This window comes from Coffea arabica, chromosome 10c, assembly GCF_036785885.1.
Source record: "Coffea arabica cultivar ET-39 chromosome 10c, Coffea Arabica ET-39 HiFi, whole genome shotgun sequence".
Classification (NCBI taxonomy): Eukaryota; Viridiplantae; Streptophyta; class Magnoliopsida; order Gentianales; family Rubiaceae; genus Coffea; species Coffea arabica.
The window spans coordinates 45,136,818-45,148,628 of NC_092329.1; positions in this window are offsets into that span (position 1 = coordinate 45,136,818).

Below are 11,811 nucleotides of genomic sequence, written 5' to 3' on the forward strand. Positions count from 1 at the left end.
TAAGGAGATATTTTGCTCAAATATCAATGAGCTCATGTGGTAAAAAAGTGGTGGTCCAGTGGTGCGTTCAATCGGTAGTGCGCGGTACACGTCGGTTCGCACCGTTTTTCCTCAAATCACACGTACTAGGGTTTTTTCTTCCCAATCACTAACTTTTTATCATTGTTCCTAATCACATATTAATTCTCACCTAAAAGTCACTCTTAATCACCAAATTTGATCCTTATTCCGTACCGAAAAATCATCCGGCGAAAAATCGCGAAAACCCTAATTTGCTCCAATCTTGAAAACGAAGAGTGAAACCCTACTTTCTAGGTTCATTTGCACTTATTGTGAAATGATTGGGTAGTAGGGCTATAATAAATGAATAATTTCTAAATAAAAAGGCATTTTTGAGAAAAAAAAAATATATAAGAAATTTGCGAGTCCTCACAGTGATTAATTGGTGTGGAGTGTGTACTAAATTTCATGGTTAAGAGTGAGTTTTAGATCATAAAAAGTGTGTGATTAGAAGTGATAATAATAAGTGAGTGAACCATAAGTAAAAATACAAGTACGCGCGAGTTAAGGAAAAACGGCTTGAACCGACGTGCACCGTTTACTACCGATTGGATGCACCACTTGAATACTACTTTATTACCTTCATTTCCTTGTTATTAATTGAGAAAAATCAGCCCTAAAATGTCTCTTAAAGGAGCCAAAATTTTGGACTGAAGAAAAGGGAGAAAAGAAAAAAAAATAAGAAGCCATCTTGAGTTGACACTTGTTGGCAATCCATGGAACTTTGACCAAATGATTTTCCTTCCTTCTTATCTTTCTTCTTGGCTCATTTTTCTTCATTTTCCTTCATGTTGGCTGAAATTCTTGGTGAGAAAAACAAGAGAGGAGAAACCTTCCATGTCCACCTTGATCTTGCTTGTTTGAGTTGGAACCAAAAATCTAAACCAATTAAACTTCTTTTTTGGTGGTTGGAAAGCTTTGTGTGGTAAAAGTTTTGGAAGAAATGGGTGTGGATTTCTCTTGCAAGTATCTTGGTGAGGTATTATGGCTGTCTTTTCTATTTCTCTCCCTTAATCTTGTTTAAGTTTGGCTAGCAACTCATACTCTTGCCTAAGGATGGTTATTTAAATAGTTTTGATGGATGTGGTGGATTTTTGAGTTAGGGATTAAGTTGTTCAGTTGTATTTCTTGTTGTTTATATAGCATATGATGTTTATAACTTGGATAGGGAGTTGGGATAGTGGTTCAAGACATAAATGAGAATTTTAAACCTTGAATTCATCAAATTTCCAGCTTTAAGATTGAAACTGTCCTGCTTCTGAATTGTTTAATTCGTCCATTTTAGAGGCCGAATCAGGCTTAGTTCAAAACATGAAAGTTGTACGAAATGGTGTTATATAGCTGCCTGTAATATTTCAGCTCAACGGAGCACTGTAGCATGTGATATGACAAAATACCCTTGACTGCCAAATGTACTGTTTAGCGGATAGTTTTGAGATTTCACATTTTTGGCTTCGTTTTTCACTTTGATCCGTATCAAATCAGCATTTGGTCAAAACATGAAAATTTTACCCCTATGTTTCAGCTTTCCAACGCATCTGAAAACACCTCAATCGGAATTTTGTAGTTTGAGTTATTGTCATTCAAATCCAGTGCTGACAACCAGACTGACATTGAAATTCTGGTTTTGTAATCTGCAAATTTGACCTAGATAAAATATGAAATGGGTTGACTTGTCTTTATAAAGGTTGTAACCCTTTGCCTTAGCTTTGAAACAGTATAAAGTGTACTCCAATCCAATAAACGTAGCTCCAACTGTGATCAAAATGCTATAAGATGTCAAATATGCTGTTTAGCCTTTTGTCTTCAAAACTGATTTCCGGTTGTATTATTAGACTTGTGTTATAATTGGATGATTTTGGAGCCTAATTGAAGGGCTATGGTGGTAACATTGCTTGTGTGTGACTTTGGGGCTGATCTGAGAAAATAATGAAGCAATAAATGGCTGAAAAATAGGTAAATGCAAAGGGCTTGCTGCCCAAATTTTCACTCGAGAGTTAGGAATGTGTACTCGCAATTGAGCAAAGATTTGAGAACAAATTGAACTTGATTTGTCTAAGGTATTCGAGTCTTCTTTTGTAGAGGTATATAAGTTGGAATTTGGCTGAAACTCGTCCCCTTGGAAAAATGAAAGTAGCGACCAATAGAAATATGTTTTTCCTCGTCTTTTTGACTCAAATAGGAGTTCCAAAGTTTTAATCGTTTCATTGCCAAAACCAAAAGAGCGAGCATGAATTTTCTAGAGTTTGATACGTAACATGAATCTTATCTAAATGAGTTTCATTTACTTGATATTTTTGAAGCGAAACTCCTATGTTTCGAACCTTAGTTGATTTCAAGCTCTTAAATGATATTTTATCTTAGATTTGGACTCCTAACAAGGAGTAATACCTGAACGTGACCCGTAAAGGCACTACATCTTTGGTGAGTGCTTCCAAATACCTTATTAAACTTGACACTTGTTTTCAATACTTGACCAATGTGATCGAATGATATTTGATTGGTATGGTCGGGCTAGAGTGTACTTTATCGCACTTGCCCTAATGTGATATGTACTTGTTTATTGTTGCAATTGACTTGATAAACTTGTGCTTGACTTGTAAGTGCTGAGCGGCAGCATGTACCACACTCAATCCAAGTGAGAGGTTCCTCTCATTCTCGTCTCCGCACTTTTATCTTGATTCAGTCGATTTGAGATGTTATCTCATCGAATTCTGGGGAACCCAAATCCCACTAGCTAGTTAATCGAGTCGAGCCAGCAAGGGTTTGGTCGATTAGATAACGAACCATGGGTATCTAATGTTGTCGAGTCGAGTGTTATCTCCTCGACTAATCGATATACTCAAGTATTACCACTAGTGTTTATTGAGGATTTTGGGCCCAGTAGGGGGTTTGGATGGTGGATGGAGATTGTAGCTAAGTGATACTGTACTGGACTGGTTACTTTACTTGAAAGTTGACGGAGTGTCAACTACTACTTGATCAAGCTCTGGTGATGCAAAGGGGAACTTGGCTCTTGAGAGCCATCTGTATTCTTATACTTTGACATGATTGTTACTTATTGGGTTATTGTTTCTTTTGAAAAACTTTATACTCGCTCATTTTGAGATTTGCTACTTGAAGTGTTATTGCTCACTTTTATGAACTTGTTATGCTCGCTATTTTGCTACGTTGATCCTTGTACTTTTGAATAATGGTCAACTTGCTATTTGGAACCTCACTGGGTTTTTAGCTCATTTCACGCCATTTGTTTTCCTTACAGGGGGTACGAGTGAGGCGTGAGATTGGTACAGACTAGCATAGTCTAAAATTTGTGAATTTTACGATTGTACTCGCTCTAATACTCGGTTAGGATTGAATGTATCTGGAATTCACAACTTTTGTTATATTTGGAATTGTCTGAATGTTTGGGAAAGATATGAATGTAAGTACACGTTCCAAGTTTGGGAACTGTTATTTCACTTATTCTTGAGATTATATCTTATTTTATTTATTAAGAGTGAACGAGTCCTGACGAGAGTTGGGCAGGCAGTCCGCCAATCCCTGGGGTACGCCCTAGGGGGAGGTGGAGTCATCACATAACCAATTGGAGGCAAATTAAGGAGATTGATCTGATAGTGTTAGAGGTGGATTTTGGGTGTAGATGAAGAGGTCCCAAACCATGTATTGTTCACCTAAAAATTTATAAATGCTTTTGCAGACTTTGGTTTCTGCATTATGAATTTTAACCATGATTGGAGCAAATCCAATTGGGTTATCTATTTTGTTTTTTTCCTATTGCATCATCTTTGTTGAGAAAGAATTGTTTATAATCTTTTTCATGGTGAGCAATAGAGGGAGGAAAGCGGGTGTGCTTATTGGGTAAAGCCATCACGATGAGAGAGAAGTGTTTTAGCATTTTATAGATGTTTTGGACTTTGGTAATTTCCAGTTCTAGGAATAGCATTTTGGACTTTTAACCAGCTTTGTTTGACCAAATTAATGGATGTTACTATCAGGGGTTCTTTGTTATTTTGCCAAACTACAAGGTTTCTTTAGTAATATATCTAAACCTCAAGGGAGGTAAATGTAATTAACCCTTTATTTTATTGGGAGTCTTTTTGGTATGACACTGAAAAATATTATATACTTGATCTTAAGGGAAGCTACTTTCAATTCTTTATTCATGAACAATGTCCCTTCATGCTTACATGTTTGATGATATCAAAAGGGGGGAAAGAAAGACAATATGCTTTAATGGATTACAGTTGAGATTTGAGTTTTACATATTTGTCATCATAAAAAAAGGAAGATTAAAAACCCCACTACCTTTGTTGTCTTTCAAATTTTGATGATAACAAACTAATATTCATTTATATGAATCTTGAATTACTTTGAATGGATTATTGAATTCATGAGAAGAATGTTACTTGAGTTTATATAGTGTGATTGTGTTTTAATGTATCATAACACATCATTGATTTATCATCATAAACAAGGGAGAGATTGAAGATCCTATGATCAATATGAACTCTTGTTTTGATGAATAACAGATAATTATGTTAACTACTAATAGTTTCAATTAAGTGATTCATTAGACAAAATAAACTCAATCTTGGAGGTCATAGAGGATGCCCCAAAAGATTCAAAGAAGAACTTGTCAAAGTCTGAACATGATTGGACAAGAAGTGAGCATGTAATGAAGGTGAAATGAAGTTTTGGATGCATGACCAACTCACAACACAATGTGGTTTGAAATAATTAAGAAATGATAAATGCATCAAACATGAAATCCTCTTAGCTTTGTTCAAGTATTCCACCATAAAATTAAAAGAAGATAAAGAAAGCCTCAAAGTATCAATAAAATAAAACGAAGAAATAGGAGGTTTACCTCATGATTTAACCTCAATTATATCAAGAAACATTGATGAAGAAAGTGGAAGTATGCATGCTTTAAAAACAATTAACTTCAATAGTTTAATATGCACTTGAATTATTTATATTATAATAAATGACATCTTTATCATGTTAATTACTTATATATTTATAGTTGTATGATAAAACCCTTAGAATAAACCTGATCAATAGAATCATAAGAGTTATGATGGTGAGATTCATTCAATCAGAGATAAGGCTTATTCTTAAATATCTCTAATCAAACTATTAAGAAAGGGTATTGTTAATATGGTTAGATTAGCATAACTATGTTGCTTCTATATAAGAAATAATAGACCTCATCTACTATGATAAGTGAGACACTTAAACTATTATATGGGTGCTTAATAGAATGATCAAATTTATCAGATTGATTCATATAGAGATATCCTTAATGTGCCAACGGATTAATCTCTAAGTGATATTTGTGTAAGTAATCTTTAAATTTAAGATTATCATAGTATCTTGAGTAGGGGCAGTTATACTTTGTTTGTTATATTATTGCTTCCATAATAGAGAATGCTGACATTATTAGCAAATGAGTATTTATTTGAAGTATGAAAAGATGGTGAATAACCTACAAGGATTTACCATTTCTTATGGAAGAGGAGTTATCTCATGTCTGGTAACTTATAGAAGTGTAATTCAGAATTCTTAACACTAAGTGGAAGAATCCTATAAAGTGTTTTTTAGAGCTATAAATGAGCCAAGTCGAGCCAGTATCCCATGTTTGAACTTTATTAGTTAAGTTACTCGAATAAGACTTGTGTTTGTTCGATAATGTTCAAGTTTCAAATCTATGTTCATGTTCAGCTTGTTAAGCAAATTTTTAGTTCGAGTTCGAGCTCGAACTGGACTCATTTAATAGAAACAAGCCATTTACAAATAGGCTCAAGACGTTTGAACAGAGCTAACAGAGGCTAGAGAGTCTGGAATAGGAATTAGGAATACAATACTAACTCTAAATTTTGTGAAATGACAATTAGGCCTATGTTCGCGAATGAGCTCATGTTTATTTGATTACTTATCGAGCCAAAATGTTTGTTCGAACTTAGCTCATATAAATTTCAAACGAGCTATTATGAAACATGAACGAGCCTAAATGAGCCAATGAATAGTTCAATTCGTTTAATAGCAATAGTGCTTCTAAGTACTTTTTATTAGAGTTATATTTTGGTACAAGAAATGAACATTAATCATATAATCAAATAGGCAAAACTTATTCCAAGATTTACATGAGATAAGTGTGGTAAAAAGATATTAATTACATGGTAAGCATTCACTGAAAAGTAAAGTCATCCACTTAACTTTGATCATTACTTGGGTAGTCATGATACATTACTAGATGCCAATTTTAATGTACAAAAAATGACTTGATTGATTAGAGGAATTAGTGATAAATTAAGAGGTGTTATAATTTATCTAGTTCTTATTTATTAAGAATTATAACTCATATTTATTGCTAATGCATATGAGAACCTAACGAGGTACACACATTAAGAACTACTTTAGCTCGATTAAAAGAATTTCAAGTAGGGATTTGAAAGATAAGTTTTTATAACTTATAGTTTAATTTGTAATATAAACTAAACTTGAGTGACTTACAGTGTAAATAAGTTTAAATCTTCCAAATATAAGCATTGTATTTGAATAAGGAAGCTAAATCCTATTGAAAACTGTTTTTAGGCTTCCATGAGAATATGAATAACTAATTTGTGTATATATACTCTCTAAATTTTTGCTGACAAAACTAATCAATACACAAATTATCTTGTGAGACTTTTAAGAAAAATATCGAGAGAGATACCCAAAATTTGTCTAAGAATATAGAGTAAATTTTATATGCACTATCAGTGTATACACTATCATAATTAGATGGATGACATATGAGTAAATTTTGGATTTCGAATTCAAAATTTGCACATATGGCATATATCTAATGGTAATAGCATATAGACTGACAGTATATATAAGATTAATCCAAGAATACAAGGAGCAAATTGCATCTCTTATTTGTCTTATTGGAGTAGGTTTTTCATAATGACAAATTAGAATTTTCTCAATTAATTTATGTAAGGTATCTTGAAAATATTAGCTCTAATCTAACTTAACTAATTTAATCTAGGAGATTCTAGTTAAGAAGGTTTGTGTGGATCACCGTTAGAGGTCAGACATGTGTGCGGTTATGTGTATCACTTTACCATTCTCTCCGTTAGATCTCCACCAGTTCAAGAAGATTTTCATGGGTTGAGATAATTTTCTTGAACAAACTCTATGTTTCATAGATTTAATTTAAAGTCGACCTACTAAAGGAATAAAACATTTTTAAATTTTCCACTGGGCATGTTTCTACTGGCTCCTTATAGAGGTATCAAAACTAATTATGATTAACCCATGTGATAGATTTGTTTAATTGTCATGAACAATGATATAATCATGTTATATGCTATTCTTGAAGTTTGTTTAAGGGTTTTTACATGAAAAAAGTTGATTGAAAATTTTTTAGAATTGTTCTTGAATTTTTTTCAATGTTTTGTAATTCGAAACTTCCAATCAAAAATGAAAATCTCGTTTCTTTTTTGTTGTGTGATGTGATCACTAAAAAAGAAGAGAAAAAACACAACAATTAAAGAAGAAACTACAAGATAGTTGTGACTATGAATAAAGATATGGCAAGTTACTTGTGTGACGACCCCACCACCCCCTAGGGCGTACCCCAGGGTTTAGCGGACCGTCTGCCCAACTCTCGCCAGGACTTGCTCACTTATTTCGGATAAAATAATTCACAACCTCGAACGTAAGTAGAACAATAGTTTCCAAGTTTGGAACATGCAAATATAGTCATTTCTGTCTCAAACTTACACACAATCCCAAATATATCAAAAGATTTGAGTTCTAAATACATTCAATCCTAATCGAGCGACCAATGCGAGTACAATTACAAAATTTTCAAAAAACTAGATTACGCTAGGTTGTACCAGTCTCACATCTCGCTCGTACCCCCTATAAGGAAAACAAAACTAATAGAGTGAGCTAAAATTCAGTGAGGTTCCAAATAGCAAATTGACCATTAATGAAAAGCGAAAGTATCAAAGTGGCAAAGTAGCGAACATAACAAGTCAAGAAAATGAGCGATAACACTTCGTATGGCCAAACATTGAGTATTCAACAATTCAAGTAAAAGGATACAGTTGCTTTTATAAACTAGCTCCATCATAGCTTTGTCAAGTAGTAGTTGATATTCCATCAACTTTCAAGTAAGGTAACTAGTCCAGTAGTACACCACTTAACTCCAACTTCCGTCCACCAACCAAATCCCTTATCGGACCCGAACTCCAAGATAAACACTGGTGGTAATACTCGAGTATACTGATTAGTCGAGGAGATAACACTTCACTCGACAAAACTAAAGACCTAGGGTTCGTTATCGAATCGATCAAACTCTTGCCGGCTCGACTCGATTAACTAGCCACAGGGTTTCTGGAATTCCAGACAAGATACGAATCATATGCATGTATATCGATTCAATTGCAATCAATGAACAAGAATATATCACATTAGGGCAAGTGCGATAAAATACACCCTTGCCCGACCATACCAATCAAATATCATTCGATCACATTGGTCAAGTATTGAAAACAAGTGTCAAGTTCAATCAGGTATTTGGAAGCATTCACTAAAGATTTAGTGCTTCTTCGGATCACGTTCAAGTATTACTCCTTGTTTGAAGTCCAAGTCTGCGATATAACATCGATTAAGAGCTTTGAAATCAACTAAGGTTCGAAACCTAAGCGTTTGGTTTAACGAAAATCAAGTAACTGAAACTCATTTGGGTAATATTCATATTACTTATCACACCCTAGAAAACTCATGCTCGCTCTTTTAGTTTTGGTAAGGAAGTAGTTAAAACGTTTAAGTTCAAAAAGTGGGCTAAAGAACGAGGAAAACATATTCCGAGTGGTTGCTACTTTCACTTTTCCAAGGGTATGAGTTTTGGCCAAATTTCAGTTTATATACCTCTACGAAAGAAGACTCGAATAACTTAGAATGTCTAAGTTCAATTCGACCTCAACTCTTCGCTCAAGTCGCGAGTACACATGCCTAACCCTCGAGTGAAAATGTGGGCGGCATGCCCTTTGTATTTAGCTATTTTCCAGCCATTTATGGCTTCATTATTTTCCTCAATTTAGCCCAACTTCACACACAAACAATCATAACCCAATAGCCCTTCAACTAGACTCAATGTCATCCAATTACAAGACAAGTCTACCAATGCGACCGGAATCCAATGTTAAAGACAAATGGCTAAATAGCAGGCTTTCGGTCACAACTGAAGCTATACTTATCGGATTGGGGTAAATTTTTTATGGCGTTTCGAAGCTAAGGCAGAGAGCTACATTTTTATGAAGACATCAACACCCAATTCGTGCATTTTCAAGGTCATAATGTGAAATCTCAGAGAAAACAGAAAGTTGCCTGTGAAATAGGGCTTTTGGCAGTCAGGGGTATTTTAGCCATTTCATATGATACAGTCCTCCGATTTAGCTGAAATTTTATAGGAAAATTGTTAACTCCATTACCTACAACTTTCATGTTTTAACCTAGACCTGATTCGGCCTCTAACATGAACAAATATGCAGGTCAGAAACAGGGCAGATTCATCATTAATGCTGGAAATTTGATGATTCAATGCTTTAAAATAACATTCATGTCTTGAATCACTACCCGAAGTCCCTATCAAAGCTCATCATCATCATATACTAGATAAACAATAATAATCACAACTGAAAATTTCAAACCCTAGCTAAACATAAAACCAAATCATTCAAAACAAACTAATTAACCTTCATAAGCCAAGAACAAAAGCTTTTATCCAAATTTTAATAAGATTAAGTACAAGAAAAGGAAAGGAAATCATTATACCTCACAAGAGCTGCTTGTAAGTGAAAACCACACCCCTTTCTTCCAAAACCTTTACCACACAAAGCTTCCTAGTTACCAAAGTGAAAGTTTAATCAGTTTAGATTTTTGGATTCAACTCAAACAAGGCCAAAATCAAGGTTAAAATTGAAGTGTTTCTTTTCTCTTTTCTCCCCTTAACTCTCAGCCACCATGGAGGAAATGAGGAAGAAATGAAGCTAAAAGAAAGATAAGAAGATAGGAATTGGTTTGGTCAAAGTTGGGTGGATGGCTTCCAAGTGTCATCTTAGGACCAAATCTCAATTTTTTTTCCTTTTTCCCTCTTTTTATGGTCAACATTTTCGGCCCTCTTAAGGATAATGAAGGCTGATATTTCTGAAATAATAGCAAGGATATTAAGGTAATCAAGTAGTGTTCAAGTGGTGTATTCAATCGGTAGCGAATGATACACATTGGTTCAAACCATTTTTCCTTATCTCGCACGTACTAGGGTTTTCACTTATAATTTACTAACCTATTATTATCACTTCTAATCACACACTTTTTCTTATTTAAAACTGACTCTTAACCACCAAATTTAATACATACTTCTTACCAATTAATCATACTACTAAAAGATGCAAAAATTCTAGTTTACCCTAACTATAAAAGTAAAGGAAAAACTCTTAATTCTATTCTTTATTCCAACCATTGGGGAAGCAAATGAGTAATAACACTATTGTACAATAATGGATTCCAAATAAAAGGAAATTTTAAGAAAATATGAGGGATTTTTCAAGTCCTCACAACTTGTCCATGACCTTATGTGTGATGCCCCCACTTCTCCCTAGGGCGAACCTAAGGGTATCCGCGAAATGCTTGTCTAACTCTCGCCAGGACTCGATACAAGTCAAATTTAAACTTAACGATACACCACTAATAATAAAAGCCAAAATAAAGAAAAGTCACTTTCTTATGTAAATATTCAAATCTTACATCACAAGTTACCAAATGTATATCAACTTTCCCCAAAATACAACCACTAGAAGTCGACTAATCAATTACATCCCAAGATTCTAATCAAAAGTAATCAAGTCGGCTTCCTCAAAATTCTTTCCATTCCCAGCTCCTGTTAAGGAAAATAAACTAATGGGATGAGGTAACGCTCAGTGAGGCCAAGAAAATCATACAAACACAACAATAACACTTACACGAAAGATAAAGCTAAAAAGTTCATGTAATTCACAATAATTAATGAAACACAATCAATAAGGATACGGGAGCTCTCAGGAGCTAGATTCCACTTGCTTTGTCGAGGCTCGATCCAATACCTCCACGTGATGACTCTCCATCAACTGGGTAGGTATTAAGTCCGTAGAACTCCACTTAATATCAAGTTTCTGTCCACCGTTACACCCCCTAACCGGGCCCAAACGTCGATTAGAAAAGGCAATACTACTAGAGTATGCCAAGCAAGATCTCTCAAATAGATCATGCTTTAAAATCTATCCCATGGTTCACCAAGCTTCTCGACCAAACCCATGACTGCTCGAGTCACAAGGTTAGCCTATGAGTTTGGGCATCCCCCACTATCATAAGTATAAGTCGATGAGATTCACTCCAATCGACATCGATGCAACACAAATATAATTATAAGTCGATGAGATTCACTCCAATCGACATCGATTCAACACAAATATAATTTTCACTTCACACAATTCAATTATAAATTCACTTAAAAGAGAACGAGTGTGATAAAGTACACGCTCGTCTCGACAATTTCAAAATACTCAATTAATAAGGAACAATTCCGCATATAGCAACAATTCATGCACGTGACACTCACCAAATCACAAGTAAGTGAGCAATAAAGTCTTTAATGGTCTGTTCTGGGATTTCTTTCAAACCCCTCTTGAGCACCTGAAGAAATAGTGATTA